Source organism: Vulpes lagopus, chromosome 7 (genome assembly GCF_018345385.1).
Source record: "Vulpes lagopus strain Blue_001 chromosome 7, ASM1834538v1, whole genome shotgun sequence".
In the NCBI taxonomy this organism is placed as follows: Eukaryota; Metazoa; Chordata; class Mammalia; order Carnivora; family Canidae; genus Vulpes; species Vulpes lagopus.
Genome location: NC_054830.1, coordinates 95,667,660 through 95,693,633, shown reverse-complemented (window position 1 = coordinate 95,693,633; position 25,974 = coordinate 95,667,660). Strand labels below are relative to the sequence as shown.

At 38.2% G+C, this 25,974-nt stretch overlaps 1 long non-coding RNA gene across 2 annotated transcripts in view; it reads left to right on the top strand.

The window, feature by feature from the left end:
• Window positions 1-25,974, top strand: part of LOC121494731 — a 74,908-nt gene that overhangs the window by 47,458 nt on the left and 1,476 nt on the right. For both annotated transcript variants that reach the window (XR_005988851.1, XR_005988850.1), the window contains 2 exons: window positions 1,373-1,526; window positions 1,861-1,928. This is a non-coding gene — a long non-coding RNA (uncharacterized LOC121494731). The remainder of the gene's footprint in view (window positions 1-1,372; window positions 1,527-1,860; window positions 1,929-25,974) is intronic.

Below are 25,974 nucleotides of genomic sequence, written 5' to 3'. Positions count from 1 at the left end.
CCCTTTACCCCTATCAGTAGAATGCGGGGGGGTGGGGAGGGTGAAGCTAAAAACTTCAAGGTTCTAATCATGACTTGGTCTTTCTGGTGACCAGAAGCCATCCAGGAGACCAGTCAGAGTTCCCTCGTTTTATTCTAATAAAAAAGATGCCCCCAGTGCTCTTATCATTTAGGAAATTACAAGGGTTTTAAGAGGTCTGTGTCAGAGCCTGAGGGTAATGACCAATATAGATATATATTTTTTCTGTTATCTCATTAGCCTGCCACAATTTCATGGATGTTGGCAGAAGACATGAGTTGTCTTGATCAGAGACCAAAGAATACATTATTCATGACAATAGTGGTAGCTAGATTGTTGGCATTTCTGCCCATTCTCCAAGGGCCAGTTCCTACTAGGTGATGCACACAGGAACAGGTGATACCTGAACATGTGGTACACTGAATTATAGGAGAGGAACCGTGAGCATAGGGAACCTGAATCTTTCATAAAGGTCGTTAAACCTACCTGCCCTTTGCCTTGGAGAGAGACATTATCTTGATTATACTGGACAGTAAACAAATCTGCCCTCTGCTGTGGAGGAAGAGACTATGTCTTCCAAGGCTGTTTGTTCAAATGTCCTTGAACAGGTAGTCTGAAACAACGGGAATCATTCTGCTGGCAGGATGAATAGAAATGTGAGAGATGCAGGGATATTTGTCTCCCCAAAACTCAGAAGAGATATCAGTTATATTAGTTATTTTTCATATCATAAAACTCTTCAAAGAGAAGGTGATACTTAAACTGAGTCTTGAAATATATGAGTAGACATTACCAGGTAGATGGTATTAGTAGGACCATGAAGTAGGAGTAATTTGAACAAAAGTGTAGAGGAATGATGACTTTGGAAAACTGAGGATGGTTTGACATGGACACATTGTAGGGCGTAAGAGAGGAAAGGGTCTAATGTGAGATAGATGAGGAGGTAAGCCAGAGGCAGCTCACAGAAGGTCCTCTATGTTGTGCTGACAGATATATTTACTTTATCCTGTAATAAACAGGGAGCCAGTCAAGGTGTTTAAGCAATTGAGGCATGTGATCAGATTCCTTTTTAGAAAGATACATCTAGCTGAGACAGAAAAGGTATTCTGGGCAGAAAGAACAGTGTGGATATAATGGAGACATTAAAGTGCCAGCAAATTGAGGGAACTGTAGCAGATCTCTGAACATTATGGTCAATGCAACACTCATCAAAGTGAATATTTATTAAGAGTGATTTAACAACTTTCAATCAGTTACCAGGTGCCAATTGTTAAGCTGGGACATAACCTGGGGAAGTCTAAGGCTATGTCATGTTAAATTAGGCTAAGCTAATTTATGTCTGAATAATCCATAGGTGAAAGAAGAGAGTCAAGTTGGCAATTAGGTGTTCTCTTAACTGCCTACTTTGATTGATTGTGATGGGCCACCTGGAACATGGTGTTAAGAAGCATTTTCGGCCCAATTCCAGGCTCAGTGGAAAAGAGGAAAATCCTTACTTTTTGCTACAGGTAAAACAATAGTGAGTAACAATGCTTGCTGGGAGTAGGTTGGGGTCAGGATTTGGCCCAAGCTTATTACTGACAAATTGAAACGTATACAGGGGTTGGACCATGTGGCAGGATTAATTGTATGACTATGGGGGAGGTGATGAGGTATGTTAGGTGGCAGAAGTGCACAGACAAGATGGAAATGGGTGCTTAGGGTGTATATCCAAGATCTAGGCCCAAAATAATCACAACAACCAGCTTGGGGATGGAGATGCTGTCAGATTATACCAAAGGGAATGAGCTATCAATGGAAGATTTTTTTTTTAATGCAGTGACTTGGGTCCTATTGTTCCAGATCCAGCATTTTAATCCTGGCGCTTGATGGCAATGGATACAAGAGTGACAAAAGATGAGGGTGTCAAGGTCAGTACCTAAGGAGGCAGAGCATGTGTCTTCTTTGGTTCAGGATACTTTAATTTTTCTTGAGAGTAAACATTTTCATAATGTGAATTTGCAGTATTCAATGATATTTAATTCTGTTATAGAGAATAAGAAAACAAATGAGATGGATGAGACTCAAAGTGTGTCAAATGGCTTGCAAGATATATATAAAATTAATTAGATGGGTTAAGTATACAAAGTAAGTTACCTAAAAGACATGATAAAAAATAGAATAGTTGGGATATACAATAAGAAGTATATATATATACTTTTTTGGTTCTATATATATATATGTATATATATATATGCATATATTTAGAAAGGTAGAAGTACTAAAAGGCACAAAATATTCATGACATACTAAATAAACTAAGGCACATGAAGCACTCAATATTCCATACTGAGCACTCTATTTTGAAGTACTCAATATTAAATCGGCCACTCATTGATGATATCATTCTGGTTCTATGTTACCTCTGTTCAAAAAAAGTTGCTCAGGGATCCCTGGGTGGCGCAGTGGTTTAGCGCCTGCCTTTGGCCCAGGGCGTGATCCTGGAGACCCAGGATCGAATCCCACGTCGGGCTCCCGATGCATGGAGCCTGCTTCTCCCTCTGCCTATGTCTCTGCCTCTCTCTCTCTCTCTCTCTGTGTGACTATCATAAATAAATAAAAATTAAAAAAAAAAGTTGCTCAGCAGGCTAGTTGGTATGCTATGTTCTTTTTCTTGCATCAGTCAAACATGTGTTTGTTCTAGTCATCTTCCATCTTCTAGGCTCCTTTCCTTAAACCTGATACTGATCCTCAAACTTCACCATCAGGGAGAAGGCTGATAAAGGAGAAAGATAAGAAATATGAACACCATAACCCAGAATGCATGTAGTGTGGTCCTTCCATCTATTCAAAACTTTAAACATGTCACTCCACTTTTTCTGGCTTGCATAGAGTCTGATTAGAAATATGCTATACAGTTGACCTTTGAACAATGTGGGTTTGAACTACATGGCTCCACTTATATACAGATTTTTTTTCAATAAGTACAGTACAGTACTATAAATGTATTCTCTCTTCTTTATGATTTTTCAAATACCATTTTCTTTTCACTAACTTTATTGTAAGAATATAATATATATTATATATAATACAAATAAATATGTTATTTGTATTATACATATATTGTATGTATAAAGATATATTTATGTTATTAATAAGGCTTCTAGTCAATAGTAGGCTATTAGTAGTTAAGTTTTGGGGGAACCAAAAGCTATACATAGATTTTCAACTGTTCAAGGGGGTCAGTGCCCAAAACTCCAATGTTGTCCAAGACTCAACTGTACTATGATTCTTATGTAATGTTGTTTTTTTCTCTGATTTCAAGATTTTCTCTTTCTTTCTTTCTTTTAAAAATATTTTCTCTTGGGACCGCTCAGCGGTTTGGTGCCGGCCTTCGGCCCTGGGTGTGATCTTGGAGTCCTGGGATTGAGTCCCACGTCCAACTCCCTGCATGGAGCCTGCTTCTCCCTCTGCCTGTGTCTCTGCCTCTCTCTCTCTCTCTCTCTCTCTCTCTGGGTCTCTCATGAATAAATAAATATAATCTTTAAAAATATATTTTTTCTTTATCTCTGGTTTCCAGTAGTTTAAATATGATTGTGTGGTGTTTGTATTTACCTAGTTTGATGTTGCCTGAGCTTCTCTAATCTGTAGGTTGAGGTATTTCATTAATTTTGGAAAATCCTCTGCCAGTATATCTTCAAATATTTCTTCTGTCCAATTCTATCTTGTTCTACTGGGATTCCAAATATAAGCATGTTCCCCAGTTTGATATTGACCCATAGTTCTTGAATGGTCTATTCTATTTTTTTTAAACATTTCTTTCCTCTTTGTATTTCAGTTTGTGTAATTTCCATTCTCCTATCTTCAAGTTCACTGATTCTTTTCTTGGCTGTTTCAAATCGACTGAGAAGCCTGTCAAAAGAATTCTTCATTTCTGTTTTCATTTCTAGCATTTCATTGTTTCTTCACAAACTAGAGATTTTAACATATTAATTATAGTTATTATTATTTTTAAAATTTTATTTATTTATTCATGAGAGACACAGAGAGAGAGAGGCAGTGGCATAGGCAGAGGGAGAAGCAGGCTCCCTGTGGGGAGCCCGATGTGGGACTCTATCCCAGGACCCTGGGATCACACCCTAAGCCAAAGGCAGGCTCAACTGCTGAGCCACACAGGCATCCCTAATTATAGTTATTTAAAGTTCCTTGTCTAACAGTTTCAATATCTGGGTCTTATCTGCTTTCATTAACTGCTTCGTCTTTTTTTTTTTTTAAGATTTTATTTATTTATTCATGAGAGACACAGAGAAAAAGGGAGAGACATGGGCAGAGGGAGAAACAGGCTCCCTGTGGGGAGTCCAATGCGGGACTCGATCCCAGGATCCCGGATCCTGCCCTGAGCCAAAGGCAGATGCTCAACCGCTGAGCCACTCAGGCATCCCAACTGCTTTGTCTTTTAATAAGAGCTGTTTTTGCTTGCATCTTTGTGGTAAGTTTTGATTGAAAGCTGAGCATCTTGTGTGAGAAGTCGTATTCATAATGCAAAGGGACATGACCCTTGTTTTGCTAGCCCTTTAGTGTGGGGTATTGAGACAGTTAGTTGGGAGTTGAGCTGTATTTATTGTTTGCATTTATTGTTGCTAAGGTTACCTTCAGTATAGGTTTCTAATTTTCTAGCTTAACTTGTGCTTAGGCTGGGGGCTGGTTTGCTGGAGGGTTTTTCTCAGTGTCTCCCCCATTCTCAGCATTGGGTCTTCCCATTATGCCTCAGAGAGGGAACTTCCTCCGTGCTATTGCCCTTCCCTCAGCTGTAGACTGCTCTTACTTGTTACTCAGAGCTTGTTGACCTGATGGTGAGGGCTGGGGAGTTAAGTTCTCTGGTTCAGTCTCAGTCTTAGAGGCTATGTTCCTGGGTCATAGGGGTGGGAACTTCTCAATGCTCTCACCACTAACCCAGTGATAGGACAGCTTTAAAGGACAAAAAACATTTTCTGTCCCTCTCCTAAGAGCAGAAATTTGTTTACTTTATGTTTGGTCCTTCTTCCCAGCTGCATAGGTCCCCTATAGGTGACAGGGTTTGTTACCCTTTTCCCAGTGACGTAAGGCTTTTATTTTTCATGGTGAAAGGGACTAGGTTGGGCTTTGTGTCTTTCTAGCAGTGGCTACTGTTCCCCTCTCCCAGGCCTGTGTTTTCTCTGTCTATCCTACCTCCCTCCCATCTTTCATGTGGGTATTGAGTGAGATCCTTAGAGAAAAGCCCACAAGTGTGTGCAAATTCCTCTTGTCTCTGGGGCTCCTAGGGATTATATATGATTTTTTAAAAGATTTATTTGTTTCTTTGAGAGAGAGAGAGAGAGAGAGAGCACAGCAGGAGGGGCGGATGGAGAGGGAGCGAGAATCTCAAGCAGACTCTGCACTGAGTATGGAGTCTGACACTCCTCATCTCACAACCTGAGCTGAACCCAGGAGTCGGATGCCTAACTGACTGCACCATCCAGGTGCCTAGGGATTATACAATCTTTTTTTTTTTTTTTTTTTTTTTAAATTTTATTTATTTATGATAGTCATACAGAGAGAAAGAGAGAGAGGCAGACACAGGCAGAGGGAGAAGCAGGCTCCATGCGCCGGGAGCCTGATGTGGGATTCGATCCCGGGTCTCCAGGATCGCGCCCTGGGCCAAAGGCAGGCGCCAAACCGCTGCGCCACCCAGGGATCCCATACAATCTTTTACAAGCTCACAATCAGCCTTTAGTAGTCCAGTAAACATTTTTAGCTAGGGCAGCCCCATGGCCCAGTGGTTTAGCACCGCCTTCAGCCCAGGGTGTGATCCTGGAGACCTGGGATCGAGTGCCACATCGGGCTCCCTGTGTGGAGCCTGCTTCTCCCTCTGCCTGTGTCTCTGCCTCTCTCTCTCTCTCTCTCTCTCAGTGCCTCTCATGAATAAATAAATAAATAAAATCTTTAAAAAAAACATTTTTAGCTAAAGTAAATTCTTACTAGATTGTATGGATGGCATCTCACATCTGCCCTGGGTAAGCAAGTGCTTGTGACCCATTTCTTCTTGGACATACTGGCTTTTTGTTAGTTTTTGGGTTAGCTGGTCACTTTGCAACCTCAGCTATCTGAAGTATTCAAGAAGTGATTTTGCAGATTATCCAGTTTTTTTTCTATTGTAAAGGTAGGAACGATGCTGTTTCCCACTCTGCATCTTGAGTGGAAGTTTGCACCATATCCTAAGTGTGTAAGCTACCCCAGTTCTTTCCCCTTGATTCTCATTGCATCTTTTAAATTGATTTAATAAAATATAAGGTTTGAACATTTTAATATGAATGTGAGCCTCTCTGTGTCCTTAACATCCATGAGACTTTGTCTGATAAAGTACTTGTAGGCTCTCACTGTTTCCGTGTAATTTTCCACACAGCAACTATTAGCTTGCTGTGGACAAGGCTTCTCTCTATTGAAATTACTTCCTGAGATCCTGAGTTTTGCCCAGGGGCATTTTTACTCATGAGTTTATAGATGTATGAAGAGTAATATACTTTACTACACTTTTACACATAAAACAACTCATCATGAATACATCTCTATAGTTGAGTGAGCCAGCTCCTTATAATAAATCTCATTATAGAGGTAGGTAGATGATAGATAGATGATAGATAGATAGATAGATAGATAGATAGATAGATAGACAGACAGATAGATAATTTGTTCTATTTTTCTGTTTCTCTGGAGAACCCTGACCTGACTAATACAATAGATTATATTATTGTCATATCTAGGTTTAACTTTGGTCTCTCTGTTTACTCCTGTTATATAGCACATATCCCCAGTCAGACTAGGAGTGTCTTCCTCTATATTCTCATGAGCATTTGAGTACAGCATCTATTACTGTCACATTTAATACTAGTTGACACTTATAATTATATAGTTTATGTTTGCTTCTCCATTATTAAGTTGAGTTTTGAAGGGAAGGGACTCCCGGTATTTGTCCCCAGTGTCTAAAACAGTCATTAAGAAATTCAGTGAGGGGGCATCTGGTTGGTTCAGTTGGCACAGAGTGTGACTTGATGGGTTGTGAGTTTGAGCCCTGTGTTGGGTGTAAAGATTACTTAAAAATCTGTAAAAAAAAAAAAAAAAAGAAGAGACACCTGGGTGGCTCAGTTGGTTAAGTGTCTGACTCTTGGTTTCAGTTCAGGTCATAATCTCAGGTTCCTAGGATCAGGCCCATGTTAGATTTCATGCTCGACAGGGAGTCTGCTCGAGATTTTCTCTCTCTCTCTTTGCTCCTCCCCCTGCTCACACACACTCTCTCTCTCAAAATAAATTAATTAATTAATCCTTAAAAAATAAAATATTACAATTAATAATAATAAAAGAAATTTAGTGAATATTTATAAACTGACCATATATAGCATCTGCTATGAAAGTAGTTGTTTGAATCCTGTGAGATTATGTATGTGACTGGGTATCATAAACTGACAAGAGCTTCTCAGATATTGGTTATTATTATTATTATTATGGGCAAAATTGACTTTGGTGGAAGGGCACTAATAATATGACTTTCATTTGTATCAGTGATTCTATGGCAAAGTAATTAGAGCAGCAATCACTTTTATTCATTGAATGCTTACATAGCACGGTGGTTGGATCATGGTGCCTTTGGCTATGGTTACCGGAGATGTAGCATCACTTGCTCTTGTAACAAATCTCTGGGCCTTGAATTTTGTATTCCTTCATATCTGCCCAGATTTGTCAGCTTTCTTCTGCCTTCAGGTACTGAAGCCTGCTTTTGTTCTTGTAAATGGTGCTGAAATCAGGCTCTACCCACACCTAGCCACCTAAAACATTAGGCTGCAACTGACTTCTCTAATGATTACATCTTCTCTTATGTCCTGTCCACTGGATCAGAAACTGTGGAATGTTGGTATACATTAAGATTAAACTAATACTTTTTGGCAGGAATTGACAAGCTGATTATAAAATTTATATGGAATTGCCAGGGATCCAGAGTAGCCAAAACAGTTTGGAAAACAACTAGTAAAGTTGGAGGACTCACACTTCTTGATTTCAAAATTTGCTACAAAACTGTAGTAGTCAAGACAGTGTGGTATTGACACAAGGATAAACATAGATCAATGAAACAGAATTGATGTCTAGAAAAAAACTTAGATTTATGGAATTGATTTTTGATGAGAATGTCAAGACAATTCAATGGGGGAAGAAAACGGTCTTTTCAACAACTGGTATTAGGACAGCAGAATATCCATATATGAAAGAATGAAGTTGAACCCTTACCTCATGTTTACAAAAATTGGCTCAAAGTAGATCAAAGACATAAATGGAAGAGTTCAAACTCTTAAAAGAAAACATAGGCATAAACCTTTGTGATCTTAGATCTAGGCAATGGTTTCTTAAATATGATACCCAAAGTAAAAATGACAAGAGAAAAACATTTTAAAAACTATACTTCATCAAAATTGAAACTTTTGTGCTTCAAAGGGCACCATCAAAAATGTAAAAAGACAAATCATGGAAGAGCAGAAAATATTTATAAATCTCATATCTGATAAAGGATGTATATCCGGAATATGTGAAGGTCTTACAACTCAACGACTAAAACACAACCCAGTCAAAAAATGGGCCAAAGAATAGACATTTCTTCAAAGAAGATATACAAATGCCCAATAAACATGAAATCATACTCACCATCCTTTGTCAATCAGAGAAGTGCAAATCAAAACACAATGAGATACTATTTCACACCAACGAGGATGGGTGTAATCCGAAGATAACAACAGATTTTGGGGAGGATGTGGAGAAATTGCAACAGTAAATTGCTGGTGGGTTTCTAAAATGGGGGGTAGCTACTTTAGAAAACATTTGGCACTTCCTCAAAATGTTAAACATAGATTTACCATAAGACATAGCCATTGCAGTCCTAGGTATAAATCTAAGAGATTTGAAAACTAAGTCTACATAAAAACTTGTATACAAGTATTCATAGCAACATTACTCATAATGGAAACAACCCAAATGTGCACCAGCTAAGGAATGGATAAACAAAATGTTGTAAATCTATAAAATGAAATATTATTCAGCAATCAAAAGGAGTGAAGTATTGACACATGCTGCAACGTGAATGAGCCTTGAAAACATTATGCTAAGTGAAGGAAGCCATTCACAAAAGGCAGCATATGTATAATCCCATTTATATGAACTGTCCAGCCTTTAGTGGTAGGAGGGGGAAATGATGTGTACCTGCTAATTGATAGGAGGTTTCTTTCTAGGGTGATGAAAATGTTTCAGAATTAGATGTTGGTGTTATTTACACAATTTCTGTGAATATACTGAAACCTACTGAATTGTATACTGAAAAAGCTGAATTTTACATGTGAATTATGTCTCAATAAAGCTATTAACAAAGAAAAAGAAAAGATTAAGCTGAGATTTCCTTTTACTCCTTGAGGCACTTGAATTTGCACACCCGTAAGAATTAGCTCTGAAGTGGTTCTGGGTCACTAGACTTTTCCTCACTCTCCCACTCCCCTACTTCTCCAGACCTGATTCTGATGTTCCTACATACTTTATTGGCATGCCTGAATCAGAATAGGTTAATGAAATATTATTTTGTCAACCAGCAATAGTATTTTCAGACTTGTAAATGAAATACACACTATTAAACTACAGCAATATGTTTAAATCCACATCTAAACATTTCAATATGTTGATTACACTGGGTTTGTTTAGTTATTTATTTATTCATGAGAGACACAGCGAGAGGCAGAGACATAGGCAGAGGGAGAAGCAGGCTCCCTGCAGGGAGCCCAATGTGGGACTCCATTCCAGGACCCCAGGATCACAACCTGAGCCACAGGCAGATGCTCAACCACTGAGCCACCCAGGTGCCCCTATTTATTTATTTCAGAGGGAGAGTAGGGATGGATGAGGGGCAGAGGGAAAGAGAGAATCCTAAGCAGACTCTATGCCCAGTGGATAGCCCGATTCAGGACTCAATCTCAGGACCCTGAGATCATGACCCCAGCTGAAATCAAGAGTCAGACTCAACCACACAGGAACCCTGACACTGGGATTTTTATTTTTAAACCATTAATGTCATAGGTCAGATATCTGGAATAATTAAGAGAATGATATGCAATAGTGTTTGCATAAAAACTGAACCTATTTTTTTTAAAGATTTTATATTGATCATTAAAATTCTCTACACACTTCTACTTCACTACCATTGCCCCAAAGAAGTTTCTCTTTCAAGAAACAAACATAGTATTAAATGGAGGAAAGTAACTCGTCTCTATTTGAAAGTCCTTCAAGTTGGCTTTTAAAATGAGGACTTAAATTTGCGCTCTTTCCACAAGCTGTATACCCACCAGGAGACTTGGGGGTAAAGTATAATCAGGTGGAGTTGATTCTTGACATGTCCTGGTATTTCTATCACACTATCCAACAACCTTTATTTCAACAATGGAGAATATAATATCATTTTTCTACTGGAAAAATACAATTAGAATCTGAAATGAATGACACTGCACATCATCAGGCATATCTAGAAGGCTATAGCCTAAACAGTGAACCTGTTTAAAACGTACACTAGACCCCTAATTTCTGTTTTGGTCTTCTGAGGCCTGTTGCTAAATCCCGTTCTACATTAAAAACACTAACCACACTCTCGACTTACCTGACAGACTGCAAAACAGTGGAGAATAAAAATTCTGCTTGGATATCATGTCTTCACTATACATACAGCAGCCACACACAATGATGGTCAGTAATGACTAAAATATGGCACTAAATGCAATCCCCTCCATGTGAATTGAATTAATTGATTTATTAGGTGCAAAATAGCCAGGTGGATTTAAGCTAATTAAGAATTTGATTGCTAATTGCCAACAGGGGGGATTTTTTTAAAATGATTAAGTTCAATATGTACTTGTAGCACATACAAACTATAGGCTGACTCTAGCAAGGAAAGCAATAATAAGAATGTAGTGGTAGTAAGTATAATGTTGGAGTAGAAATAAAACAGCCTATTTTCTCTGCAATCCATGAATGTTTCTGGTTAACGTCACCTCTCCTTAGTAGACACCCATAGGAAAACTGGGCACGACACACAAAAAAGAATATGTAAAGTTAAGAGTATCCTCAAAAAAGATAGACATGTGAACTATGAAATAATAATAAATCAGAATTACCTGCCCTGCTAAACGAATGACATAGACTACCATTATATTTCATTATATATTTCTGTATTCTTCCATTTATCCACCTATACATTTGTTCACCCACCCATATATCTAACCATTCATTCAAAGTTTGTTGAGTATCTTATGTGTACTTTATTATTATTTTTTATGTGTAATTTATTTATCTTGCTTCTTTACTTGATACTCTATTTTAGGTATGTCAACATGCTAGTAAAAGCACACCAGGATCCTTTTTAAAAAATGTTATTTATTTATTTGAGAGAGAGTCAGTGAAAGAGAAAGCACAGACAGGGGAGGAGCAGAGGGAGAAGAAGAAGCAGACTCCCTGCTGAATGGAGAGCCTGATGCAGGGTTCAATCCCAGGACTCCAACACCATGACCTGAGCCAAAGGCAGATGCTTAACTGACTTAACTACCTAGGCACCCCCAGAATGCTTTTATTTTTCAAATAGTTATTTAGTACTTATGTGCTATGCGATGTGCTAAGCACTTCATAGACAACCACCTTAATCATAGCAAAAAACTACATATGAAGAAGAGGGACTTTTTAGGCATGTTATGTGTCTAAATCTGCTGAGTGGCATAACTGGGATTGAAACACAAAGTTTGTCTCCAGCACTCTCATACTTACCTATTCCCCTACATTGCCATTCCATAAACCTTTTTAATGGCTGTATCATATCTAAATGTTTTGATATAATTTATGTCATTATTCCCCTGTTTTGGGGTATGTAGGTTGCCTTTTTTTTTCTATTAAGTAAATATTGCTGTAGTGAGCATACTTGTATATCAGTTTGTTCACTTTTCTGATTATCTCTAGTCCATTTGTATACCTCCTTTGGAGACATGTCAATTTCGATGCTTTGCCTATTTCTTTTTTTTTTTTAATTTTTAATTTTTATTTATTTATGATAGGCACACAGTGAGAGAGAGAGAGAGGCAGAGACATAGGCAGAGGGAGAAGCAGGCTCCATGCACCGGGAGCCTGATGTGGGATTCGATCCCGAGTCTCCAGGATCGCGCCCTGGGCCAAAGGCAGGCGCCAAACCGCTGCGCCACCCAGGGATCCCCGCTTTGCCTATTTCTAAATTGGGTTGTCTGATTTATCATTGAGTTGTAAAAGTTCTTCATTCTAGATGCAGTTTTCTTATTGCGTATATGCTTTGCAAATGTTGTTTTTTCCCATTCTACAGGTTGTCTCTTCACTTTCTTCATAGTGTTTTTAAAAGAACTTCTAAGAGTTTGGAGTCTTACTTCAGATCTTTTTTTTTTTTTTTTTAAGATTTTATTTATTTATTCACGAGAGACACACACAGAGAGAGGCAGAGACACAGTCAAGGGAGAAGCAGGCTCCATGCAGGGAGCCTGATGTGGGACTTGATCCCGGGTCTCCAGGATCAGACCCTGGGCTGAAGGCAGCGCTAAACCGCTGAGCCACCTGGGCCGCCCCTTACTTCAGATGTTTGATGCATTTTGAGTTAAGTTTTGTATATGATGCAAGGTAATTTATTTTTTACAAGTGGGTATCTAGTTGTTCCAGTACCATTTGTTGAAAAATCTCTTCTTCCCCTATTGAGGCATCTTGCCATCTTTTCTAAAATCAATTGACCGTTGATACATGGACTTATTTCTGGGCTCTTCATTCTATTCATTGATCCATATGTTTATTTTTATGTCAGTACCACTGTGTCTTGATTGCTTTGTAGTAAGTTCTAAAATTAGGAAGTATGAATCCTTCAACTTTGTTCTTCTTTTTAATGATTGACTATTCTATGTCCCTTGCCTTTCTGTATGAATTTCAAGATGACTGTCAATTTATGCAAAGAAGCCAGCTGTTATTCTGGTAGGTATTGTGTTGAATCTGTGGATCAGTTTGGGGAATATTGCCAATGTAATAATATTAAGTCTCCCAATCCATGAACATGGACTGATTTTCTGTTTATTGGGTCATATTTCATCTCTTCCAACAATGTTTTATGATTTTTGGAGTATAAATTTTGCAATTCTTTGATTAAATTTATACCTAATTTTTATTCTTTTTGATGCTAATATAAATAGAATTGTTTTATTAATTTCATTTTTGGATTTTTTTATTGTAACTGTACAGAAATACAATTGATTTTTACATATTGGTGTTGTATCCTATAAGTTTCCTGAACCCTTTAATTAGTCGTAACAGTTTTTTTAGTGGGTTCTTTAAGATTTTCTATATATAAAATGATGTCATCTGTGAATAGTTTTACTTTTTCCTTTCCAATCTGTACCTGCTTTATTTTTTTTAAAAGATTTTATTTATTCATGAGAGACACACAGAGACAGAGAAAGAGGCAGAGACACAGGCAGAGGGAGAAGCAGGTTCCATGCAAGGAGCCTGACATGGGACTCAATCTCAGGTCTCCAGGATCAGGCCCTGGGCCGAAGGTGGCACTAAACCGCTGAGCCACCTGGCTCAGCCAATCTGTACATGTTTTATTTCATTTTCTTGCACAATTGTCCTGGCTAGAACCTCTAGTACAGTGTTGACTAAAATTGGCAAAAGTGAATATCCTTGTCTTATTCCCAATGTTAGGGGGCAAATATCTAGTCTTTCAACATTAAGTATGATGTGAGTTGTAGATTTTTTTATAGATGCCCTTTATCATCCTGAGTAAGTTCCCTTCTCTTTCTAGTCTTTGAGTGTTTTTATTATGAAAGATTGTTGGAATTCATCAAATACTTTTTCCGTGTTTAATGAGATGATCATGTGGGCTTGTTTTTAGTCTGTTGATTTAATGTGTTAAATTCATTGATTTTTTAATCTTAAACCAACATCCCACTTGGTCATGATATATAATTCTTTTTATATGTTATTGGATTTGGTTTGCCAGTATTTTGTTGAGGACTTCTGTATCAATATTTATAAGAGATGTTGGTTTTTGTCTTTTGTCTCGTTTCGGTATCAGGATAATACTGGCCTCATAGAGTGAGTTGGAAAGTATTCCTTCCTCTTCTAATTTTTGGAAAAGCTTATAAAGAATTGGTATTACTTCTTCTTTAAATAGTTATCCATGAAGTCATCTGATTATTTCTTTAGATAAGAGATCTAGAAGAGGAATTACTGTGTTAAAGATATAAACATATACAAAACTTTTTGTTTAGTCACATTGCTTTCCTGGGCGGAGAGTGCCAATTATACTTCCAGTAGAAATATGTAAGCTAGCACATTGTTATGCTCATAGTAGAATTAAATGAAATTTTATTGACAACTGGCTCTCTTCAACCCTGAAAACCAACGTACACTAGTATATCAATCAAATAATTGTTTTTGATACTTGTGCTTGTTTAAAAAGATTGTATCTCATTTATAATAATTAAAGTTTTGTAGGTTTCGTATATTGATTTTGGGCCAATTGCAGTCATATGAATTTTATTTTCTCTAGATCTAGCTTATTTTATTTTACTAACTTACTAATTTATTTTTTAAAGTAATCTCTGTGCCTAGTAGGGGCTTGAACTCACAACCGTGAGATCAAGGTCTCATGCTTTACCAACTGAGCTAAGCAGGTGCCCCTAGATCCAGCTTATTTTGGAGTTAAATGAGTAATAAACACCTATATCTGCTTAATACTTTTTATACTATAGAATCTTTTTGCCTACAGCAGAGCTAAAGTGCAAGAGACATTTATATGATATACTAAATGTGAATAGCAGGCTAACTCAGTTTGTTGTGCTATTTTTGCTAATAAATAATGATAAAAGGTTTATAGCTTTAAAAATTATGAATATTGGGGTACCTGGGTGGCTCAGTTGGTTGAGAGTCTCTTGATTTCAGTTTGGGTCATGATCTCAGAGTCATGGGATGAGCTCCTGGTCAGGCTCTGTGCTGAGTGTGGTGTGTGCTTGGGATTCTCTCTCCACCCCTTCCCTCTTCCTCTGTCCCTCCCTTGCTCTCCACCCCCCCCCCCCACCAAAATAAGAATATTGAAAAATACTTGGCAGAGCAGCCTGGGTGGCTCAGTGGTTTAGTGCTGCCTTTGGCCCAGGATGTGATCCAGGAGACCCAGGATCAAGTCCCATGTCAGGCTCCCTGCATGGAGCCTGCTTCTCCCTCTGCCTGTGTTTCTGCCTCTCTCTCTCTGTCTCTCATTAATAAATAAATAAAATCTTTAAAAAAATACTTGGCAGATTATTGTATCATGCTTGTCATATATAAGAAATTCCGTATTTCCATCACAACTTTTCATGAGTATTCTGGATTCATTTCCCACATGGATGAATTAATGCACCTATTTCTATGTATTTATTTTTCCCAGCTTTATTGAGATATAACTAACATGCAACATTGTGAAAGTTTAACTTATACAATGTGATGATTTAATGTCTTTTTAATTTTTTTCTTTTTTTAAAGATTTTTATTTATTTATTCATGAGCAACACAGAGAGAGAGACTGAGACACAGGCAGAGGGAGAAGCAGGCTCCATGCAGGGAGCCCGACGTGGGACTCGATCCCGGGTCTCCAGGATCACGCCCCGGGTTGCAGGCGGCGCCAAACCGCTGCACCACCGGAGCTGCCCTGTCTTTTTAAATTTAATCTCGATTATATACTAAGAATTTTCGGACCAACTGAGGCACTTGAAATAAACATAAAATGTGGAATTTAATTGTGGAATGTAGCAAACCTGAATTATGTGTCTTTCCCATTAACCTTAGAGCTCATTCCTTTCTTGATATACTCTCTTGACTGAGGGAGGCTCCTCCTCTTCATGAAAGGTCTTGAAGCTCATCAGCCACTGTCCGCTTAAATCCAAGGTCCACTTTAAACCTGCCAAATCCAGCTCAGTGTTTTCCTTCTCTGGTCCTTGTTTGTTAAAGTACTAGGAAAGACAACTCATAATACCGTAAGACATATTCCATTCAGAGTAATCCCACCGAAGGTTTAGACAACCAGTTAAATATATTCTTTAATCACTTTGGTTGCAGAAGCTTATATTACTTAAATGACATTCTAGGCACCATTGTAAGTCTTGCTTCATTACATTTGAGTATCTTATTTTCCTTCTCTTTTATTGCCTTTTACTTTGGTGGTTGTTTATGGCCCAGCTGGGCTTACTTGTTTCTTTATTTAAGAGTTCACTGGGTTTGTATCTGATCGTATCTTTAGTGTCACCACCTTCCTACCTCTTGCTGGTTGATTTAATATTCACAGTGACATTATCTCCAACTCTCCTGTGAGTCAATTCACATCCAACTTAGAGCAAGATACTGCATGAATTATTCACAAAACATTCCCAGTCTAAGTAGCAAAAAAAGGTTAAATTCTGGTTTTATTTCTTTTTTTGTGACTGGTTCCTCACCTCTTCCATACCATTTCCGGGTGTGTGTGTGTGTGTGTGTGTGTATTTTAGAGTGTCCTAGGTTTTATAGAATTTACTGAACATATGCAGTTTTCTTCCCTAAATTTTATTGTTCTTCAATTTTAGGTACTAAAGACACAAGGATTTAATATTTATTTCCAAACATAATTATTTCTTTTTTTTTTCATAATTATTTCTTAAGTCTATGGCTTCTTTCTTGAATTCATTGGAGAAGCGGGTCCAAACCTTTATATCACATCTGTCATGTGCTTAGAGTGTGTATACTTTCCTTTTCTGAGCTCAGTTGTTTCTTACTGCTTAAGTAGTAAAGGAAATTTATTAGAAGTATGTGGGAGTATCTGAAAGTACCCAAAGACAGCTGACTTGCCCAGGGACTAAATACAGGACCTGGAGAGCCACCAGGCATTCATGCAGGCGTGACTGCTCTACACTTCTTAGCTCTGCTTGTGTCTGTCCATATCCAGGTCAGCTGTCTCTGGCTCTTAGAGTATATTATAGAAAAGGCTTATCATAAAGCTCCTGAATTTGCTGTATCTCACTCCTATTTCCAGATTTCTGTGAAAATTATTAGATTGGCCTCGTTTGGATCAAATGTTCATCCTGCTGCAGTCATCTGTGATAGTTGTCCACAGCAGCCTGAGAGTAGGGATAGATAAAGTAGTTCTCAGTAAAAAGGCATCACATAAGCTAGACACACACCCTTGACATTTGTTAAGTGTACCACCTAGACGCTAATTCTTGAATTACAGAAAGTAATCATTTAACAGACAATAAGCCATATCTGGTCTCCTTCAGAAATATGTATAAGGTCGAGGCTTCATCCATATAATGGTATTTGTTCTCTTAATTGCATTTCATCTGCCATGTGCACACTTACCCACATAGCCTCTTGGGCTCCTCCTTTTATTCATTTATATTCCCTTTCCAGATATAAGGGAAATCATAAATCATTTGTAGAAATTTCTGATTCATTCATTCCTAGATAGAGATAAGTAGAAGGAATGGAACTGCCCTAGTGAGATTCAGTTTCATGCTCTTCAAAGTTGATGTGGGTATTATTTCTCCAATAAGCATTCTTAATGTTCTCAATAATACCAGCTGTTGTGATTTCCTTACTAACATGGTCTTTAGTGAATTTCACTCTCTGGTTTGTTACAGTACATCTGTGCGACAATGGAAAATTTTCTGTAGCTACGAAATTGGGTTTGAATTTTGAGATAAGGTTTTTGAAGATACATCTATTTAGAATCTGGTGATAGCAATGTCTATGCTACATCTCCATGTAATATGTTGCTAGAGCAATGTTTTATATTCACCTATTCATTAACCTTTTCTTTGTTATCATCTTAAAATGAGAAAACACTGTTTGGGCTAACAGGAAGTAGGAAACTCTTCCACAAGCTGCTTACAAATCAAGGAAAGAGGAGACTTTAAGATAAAAGTTTGGAAGATAAAGGACAGGATATAAACTACGTCTTGGAGGTCAAAATTGAAATGAGTCTTTTGGAATGCACTTAGAATAGCTAATTTTTAATTATTTCAATAGATGTATTTTTGCTAACCACTTTTCCTCCATTTCAGCTACTTCTTATAGTTAACTCTCTCATTTTAGCACTTTTGAAACACTATTTACTCAGCAATTATTTCATTAGAATATATGCCTGGGAGTAGGGAGAAAAAGTAAGCTCACCCCTATTATTTGCAGGGCCTGAGGCAAGAGTACAAATGGAGACCCTCATATCATATATCTAAATGTTTAATTTTAAATTATAAATTAAATTTTAAAACTTTAAATTAACATTTTTGTTTATTTCAAATGCATTTTACAGATAAAATTAAAATTTACTTAACTCTCATGAGCCTTTTTATCAAAATAAAACTACTCTCAATTTTAGCTTTTATAGCCTTCAATGTCCCACTCAATGACGAGAGTCAGTATCACACTTTATACATGAAATGTCTAGGCCTATTCCTATATATAAAAGCAAAGCAACTGAAATCATTTAATTTTATGAAATTTTATTTAACTATCACATGCAACTGTCACAAATACCACATGCCATATTTGTGGTTATCTCCAGAACTCTCTGATACCTTGAAATTTAATTTGAAGGGAAGCCAGTGTTTAGATGCTTGATACTAATGGGAAAGGATGCTTCGTTATGCAACAATCTATTGAATTAATGCTTTCTCAGAAAGGTTTGACAATTCAATTATTTTGCTTTTTCTCTTAAGCATTTTCACCCTTCAAATCCTCTCATGTTCTGAAATAGAGTTCTCTGTAGCTGACAATGGCACAATCCTCAAACTTTCAAGAAATGTGGAGACAGTCCCCCTTTGTTTCATACAGATACAGGGAAAGAGATGTGAAGAGGCCTATCTCTGGGCCTGAGTGGTGTTAATCCCTAGGGAAGAGGTGGCAGATATTTCTGGTTTCAGGATGAGCAGAGTCAGCACTGAGAGCCAGACCTCCAGTAACGAACATATCCCTGGGTTCTTTTATTTATTTATTTATTTATTTATTTATTTATTTATTTATTTATTTATTTATGATAGTCACACAGAGAGAGAGAGAGAGAGAGAGAGAGAGGCAGAGACACAGGCAGAGGGACAGGCAGAGGGAGAAGCAGGCTCCATGCACCGGGAGCCTGACGTGGGATTTGATCCCGGGTCTCCAGGATCGCGCCCTGGGCCAAAGGCAGGCGCCAAACCGCTGCGCCACCCAGGGATCCCTATCCCTGGGTTCTTAAATATGTTTGTTAGCTATGTGTCTTTGGGATATATGGGACCCAGGACAGGACTCCCTTTGCTCAAGTCAAGGGCAGTCCTCGAAAGAGGAGAAGCAGCAAAGCAGGAGGTAAGGGTAACCTGGCCATATCCCACTGGAACATGCTCAGCAAGGGTCCCAGTTTCTCTATGTATTATGCTCTACTGTATCTCAAGCCTAGGAGAGTATCTGGTTCATACCCAAGAAACATTCGCTGTACGAATGCACTGCTGAATGATTGAATTGCACAATGGTGGTGAACAATGCTTGACCATTCCAGATACTAGCTGAAAGGTCAGGGGTAGTCATTCAGCTGGCATTCTCTTTTGATGCCATGGATCTTACATCACTTTTTTTCTTTCTTTTTTTTTTTAAAGATTTATTTATTTATTCATGAGACACAGAGAGGAAGAGACGTAGGCAGAGGGAGAAGTAGGCTCCCCTCAGGGAGCCCAATGTGGCACTGGATCCCTGATCCCAGGGTCACACCTTGAGCTGAAGGCAGATGCTCAACAGCTGAGCCACCCAGGCATCCCCTTACTTCACTTTTTAAAGTAACAGTTGTGAAGTGACCCTCTAGGAATTTTCTCAATCATGTAAAGACTGCAAAAATGAATAGTTTGGCCACTTCCTTTCTTAAATGTGAAACTTTCTTGCCAGATTTGGACTTTTCTAGGCATCACGCTACATTGAAATTGTAGTCCAAGCTTTACTTTGATTTAGGCTGATATACTTAGTGATGCTGATAGTGTGCTGCAAGAGCCTGTCTGAAAGGTGCCATATAAGCACACTGTGCTCTGCATATGTAAGTAAGGAGCTGCTCAGTTGTTTCCCTGCAGGGACAACGGTATTGTTTTTAATTGTCTATTTTAATAGGCCTGAATAAAATACTCTTCTGTTTTATTTGATCTGCATCCCCTAGTGGGATTTCTCCCTGCTTTCTTTTTACCACTGTGACAGTTTCCTATTTAGACATTTAGTTCTTTCGACAGGGGCTCTTGATTTTCAATGGCAGTGACTGTTTCTCCATCTATTGATGTTCAGTCCTAGTGGTCCCTGACCTATGGGATATTTTGCAAAAATGGGCTGAGTTTTGGGAGTCTGGGATGAATGAAAGAAATTCCATGAAAATAGAAAACAACAACAACAAAATCAAGCACAGGTTTGATTTAATTGGCTAAATGAATCTGGATTGATTTTTTTTTCAAATGTTCCTAGCAGTAATCATAGGCAACCAGGATTAACCCTAGCTTAACCACACCCAACCTCTACCTGGTGGATACTTTAACTGATATAGGACCATATTAGAATGGCCTTCTGGTTGGATGATTGTCTCCTAGGAGAAGTATTTGGCTAATGTAGAATGATATGATGAAACATTATCAGGGCTAGGAGACAGGAGATGTGAATTTTAGTACCAGCTCTGCTGTTCCATGTCTGGCCTTTGTCGAATTATGTGGTTCCTTGTCTAAAATCATAAGCAAGTTGAACCAAGGCCCCATCCTGATTCTAGTTCTATGACTGGTGACAAAACATTCTTGGCTCAGTATATATGCAGTGCTTTATTTTCATAGCAGAGGTTATGACTTCTATTTTGCATAACCTTATATATTTGAAAAGATTTAAAAGATTATTTGAAGTTTGGGACACCTGGGTGGCTCAGTGGTTGAGCATCTGCCTTTGGCTCAGGGCATGATCCCGGGGTCCTGGGGTTGAGTCCTGCATTAGGCTCTCAGTAGGGAGCCTGCTTCTCCCTCTGCCTATGTCTCTGCCTCTCTCTCCATGTCTCTCATGAATAAATAAACAAAATCTTAAAAAAAAAAGTTTATTTGAAGTTTGAGAGGACTACCCTGAAGAATGAACCTGTGTAACTGACTGTATGCTTTTCGCACTGATGGTTGGCACTTGGAAAGACAAAGGCAGGAATCCCCAAATAAAACCGTGAGGTCACTGAAGTTATCTTTTGGCCTAGGGCCATTCTGTTATTCTCTCTTTCACAGACCTTCTCTTCCAGTGCCCAAGGCCTCAACCCCCTTTAACCCCCCATAACTGTCCCCATCCCACCTCTCAGGCCTAAAAGCCTCAAACCATGCTGTGCTCCAAGATCCTCCAAGCAAATTTAATGACAGCAAGTAAGAATGTTCAAAGTTCATCCTACCAGTCTATCCCATTTGGCAGCTCCAAGCACATGATCAGGCCTAGTCTATTAGAGCACCCAAACCCATCCAGACAAAATGATTGATTTAGGGATGGGCACATTTGCTAAAGAGGGGAAATAAGACTTTTCTCTGGGACTTTTCCTAAAAATCTCATGAAAGAGACATGCTTTCTTCTTGCTGGGATACCAGTTATAAGAACAGTAATCCTAAAGCTGCCTCTAGTCATCCTTGCTGCAGTGTGGGAAATTGGCCTGGAAATGAAACCAACATAGAGGAAAGCAGAGCCAAGAGATGGAGAGTGATGACTAGTTCCTAATTATATGGTTTTTGTTAATACTTTTTAAATGTTTATTCATTTAAGTAATATCTATACCCAGTATGGGGCTCAAACTCACCACCCTGAAATCAAGAGTTATGTGCTAAAAAAAAAAAAAAAAAAAAGAGTTATGTGCTCTTCCAACTGAGCCAACCAGGTGCCCCTGATGATATGTTTGAACTCTGGAGCAGCTATGACTGAAACTTCACTGATTCTTTGAAATTCCCAGTTATGTGAGTCTATAAATAGCCATATATTCTAATTCAAGTTGAATTTCTTTTGCTTGCATAAAAACATTCCTAATGCAATTTCTTAAATTCGCTTTATTGTCATGATTGACTCATTTTTAATTACCTTCTTTACATCTCAGAAGAAATCCCACTGGAAGCTCATCTCTTCTCCTCCACAGTTATCCACCTGTTTCTCCCCCTTATTTATAGGCATATCCATCCCTGGTTATCCAGGATAGTACCTTAACCTATTTTCTGCCTTTTCTCTCTACAACCAGTTGTCAAATCCTATAAATTCTACCATTTAAACATCTCCTGGACCCATCTCCTCTAATTAGTCCTTCCTTCTTGGATGCATTTTCTATACTTCAGTTAGTTCTGAAAAAGGAGAAGGAAATTTGAGCATCCTCTCTCTACTCTGCATCAGCCCAAAGAAAGGGGGATGTATTTAATCATGTAAGAACCCTCTTCCCTAGGTCTTCCCCACTGGAGAAGGAGTGACTGTTATGATAGTCAGAGGACACTCTATGGGAACATATTTTGCTTATGGACCAAGTGATCGTGCCTAAATCAACTCTGCTTTGTTCTTATCCTGGGTCTGTGAGCCATGGGCCCTCTCTGCAGTTTCCCATGCTCCATTTGTCACCTCGCTTGGTCAGTGTCTGCCTCCTTCTCTGATCCTATGTCTCCACCTCTAAGTGGTTAGGTCAACTGGGTCTGATCCTTTCCATTAACCTAGAATAAACTCTAAACTTGTTTTTTTTTTAAGATTTTATTTATTCACAAGAAACACACAGAGAGAGGCAGAGACACAGGAAGAGGGAGAAACACGCTCCCCACAGGGAACCCGTTGTGGGACTCCAACCTGGGACTCCAGGATCATGACCTGAGTCGAAGGCAAATGCTTAACCATTGAGCCACCCAGGCATCCCACTCTAAATTTATTTGTATGTCAGTAAACGTCACTAAAACTTATTTCTCTGATTATATCTCCCATTTATTTCCCTGTATGCAGTCTGCCCTATAGCTATCCATTGGAGTACTTTCCATACTTCATGATACCAAACACTCATATGTTTCTGTGTCTCTCCTACTCTTCCTCCCTCTTCCTAGACTTTTTTTTTTTTTCACCATCCCATCTTTCCCCATGTTTCAAAGACCTGGTTTAAAATTCACCTTCTTCATGAAGTCTTCCTCAAGTCTTAACAATGAGAATTATTTATCTATAGGGCACCTGAGCAGCTCAGTCAGTGATGTGTCTGACTCTTGATTTCAGCTCAGGTCTTGATTTCATGGTTGTGAGTTCAGTCCCCACATTGGGATCTATGCTGAGTGTGGAGCCTACTTAAATTAAAAACAAAAACAAAGGGCAGCCCAGATGGCTCAGTGGTTTGGCGCGGCCTTCAGCCCAGGGCGTGATCCTGGAGACCTGAGATCCAGTCCCACGTCAGACTCCCTGTATGGAGCCTGCTTCTCCCTCTGCCTGTGTCTCTGCCTCTCTCTCTCTCTCTCTGTCACTCATGAATGAAAAAATAAAATCTTTAAACAAACCAACCCCCCCTCCGAAAAACCCCAATAATTATCTAGTCAACTAATATTTCACATGGGAGCCAAGAATACTCAAAGGGGAAAAGATAGTCTCTTCAATAAATGGAATTAGGAAAATTGAATAGTCACACTTAAAAGAATAAAACTGGACCCCTATCTTGTACCATCCACAAAAATTAACTTGAAATGAATTCAATGTAAAACCTGAAACCCTAAAACTCCTAAAAGAAAACATAGGGGGAAAGCTCCGTGACTTTGGTTTTGGCAATGACTTTTTGGATATGACACCAAAAACGAAGGCAACAAAAGCAAAAATAAACAAGTGGGACTCCATCAAACTTAAAAGCTTCTTCCCAGCGAAAAAAACAATCAACAAAATGAAAAGATAGCTTATGGAATGGGAGAAAATATTTGCAAACTATCTGATATTTACTGATATTTACTGATATCCCTTATCTATCTGATAAGGGATAAATATCCAACAACTAAATAGCAAAACAAAACAAAACAAAAACAAACATTTCAACTAAAAAATAAGCAGAAAACCTGAACAGACATTTTTCCAAAGAAAATATAGAGATGGCCCACAGATAGGTGAAAAGGAGATCAACATTACTAATCAGGGAAATGCAAATCAAAGCCACAATGAAATAACACCTCACACCTGATGAATGGCTATTATCAAAAAGATAAGAGATAACAAATACTAGCAAGGATGTGGAGAAAAGGGAGTGAATCCTTGTATGGAGGAAAAACAGTATGGAGGTCCTAAAAAAAAAAAAAGAAAAGAAAAAGAATGACTATGATGGAACAACATTGTGATCTTCAAAATGAAATAACTGGGTTTTTTTTTTTTTAAATAACTGTTTTGAAGAGCTATCTCAAGCCCCATGTTGATTGCAGCATTATTTACAGTAGCCATGACATGAAAACAATCTGTGTCAATGTCAGTGGATGAATGGATTTAAAAAATGTGATACACATACACACATGGTGAAATATTATTCTGCCATAGAAAAGGTAATTCTACCATTTGCCATAATGTAGATGAACTTTGAGGGTGTTATGCTAAATGAAATAGACAAAGAAAGACAAATGTTATATGATTTCACTTATATGTGGAATCTAACAAAGCATAACTCACAGAAACACAGCAGACTGTAGTGCCAGAGGCAGGGGCCAGTGTCGGGGAGATGGTGAAGATGGTCAAAGAATATAAACTCCAGTTATAATGAATAAATTCTGGGGATGTAAAGTACAGCACGATGACTATAGTAAACAGTACTCTATTGTATACTTGAAAGTTGCTCACAGAATAGAGAGTAATAGTTCTCACAATAAACAAAAGGTAACAGTGAGGTGATGGATGTGTTCATTAATCTTATTGTGGTAATTGTTTTGCAATATGAACATATATCAAATAACCACATTGTACACCTCAGATGTACACAACATTATATATAGATTATATCTCCATAAAGCTGGAACAGCCTAGGGCACCTTGTTCTTACTTTCTTTAAATTATACTTAGGTTCTATGTTGTTTTCCAGTTTTTGGTGTCCATATTAGTGTTTCATACAAGAACATAAATCTGTGAGGATCTATTAATGTTTTTACTGCTTCATCCATAGTATATGAGGGCCTTGCATAAAATAGGTATTTAATAAAAATTTTTTCTCAGAGATCCAGTGGAAAACCAAGTTGGCTATGGGATTGGTGCATGTTGGTTTTGCCTGTTTCCTGCCAATTATTATTTCCATAATTGATACCTTATCTACCTCTCCTGCCCTATCTACACCCTAATCCATCCCCAGTGCCTCCCTTTAAGCTTAACAGAGCTACACTTTTCCTCAAATTGCAGTGACATTTCACAACATTGTGCCTTTTTCTACCTTTTTCTTGAATGCTTTTCTTATTCCCGTCAGCATGGCATTCCTGTTTATCTGTCAGTATATGTTACTTCTTTTTGAAGAATTTCCTGTTTCACCACCCACTTTCACCATCCAGAAAGAATTGGCCCCTTTCAATTCTCCCCCTTAGACTCTGTATTGACTGCTTTTACAGAACATATGTGGTTTTTTTTTTTTCATAATTTCCCCTTTTATATTCATCTCTCTCTCCTTTTACCATATTATAGTTCCTTAAGGACAGGTCCCTTTCTCTTCTTATTTTTGGATACCAACTGCCCCTTCAAAGTTTGAGGTGTACATGTTGCCTATATTATATTTAGAGATTTCTCTCAAGTCAACGAGAATATAAGGTCTTTGAGGGCAAGAAGTATGACTAATTCATATTTGTACTATTTCATTTCTACCCAATAAGTGTTTGCAGAATGAATAAATAAAGGACTATTCCCAGACCCAGACCAGGTGACCTTGGGATT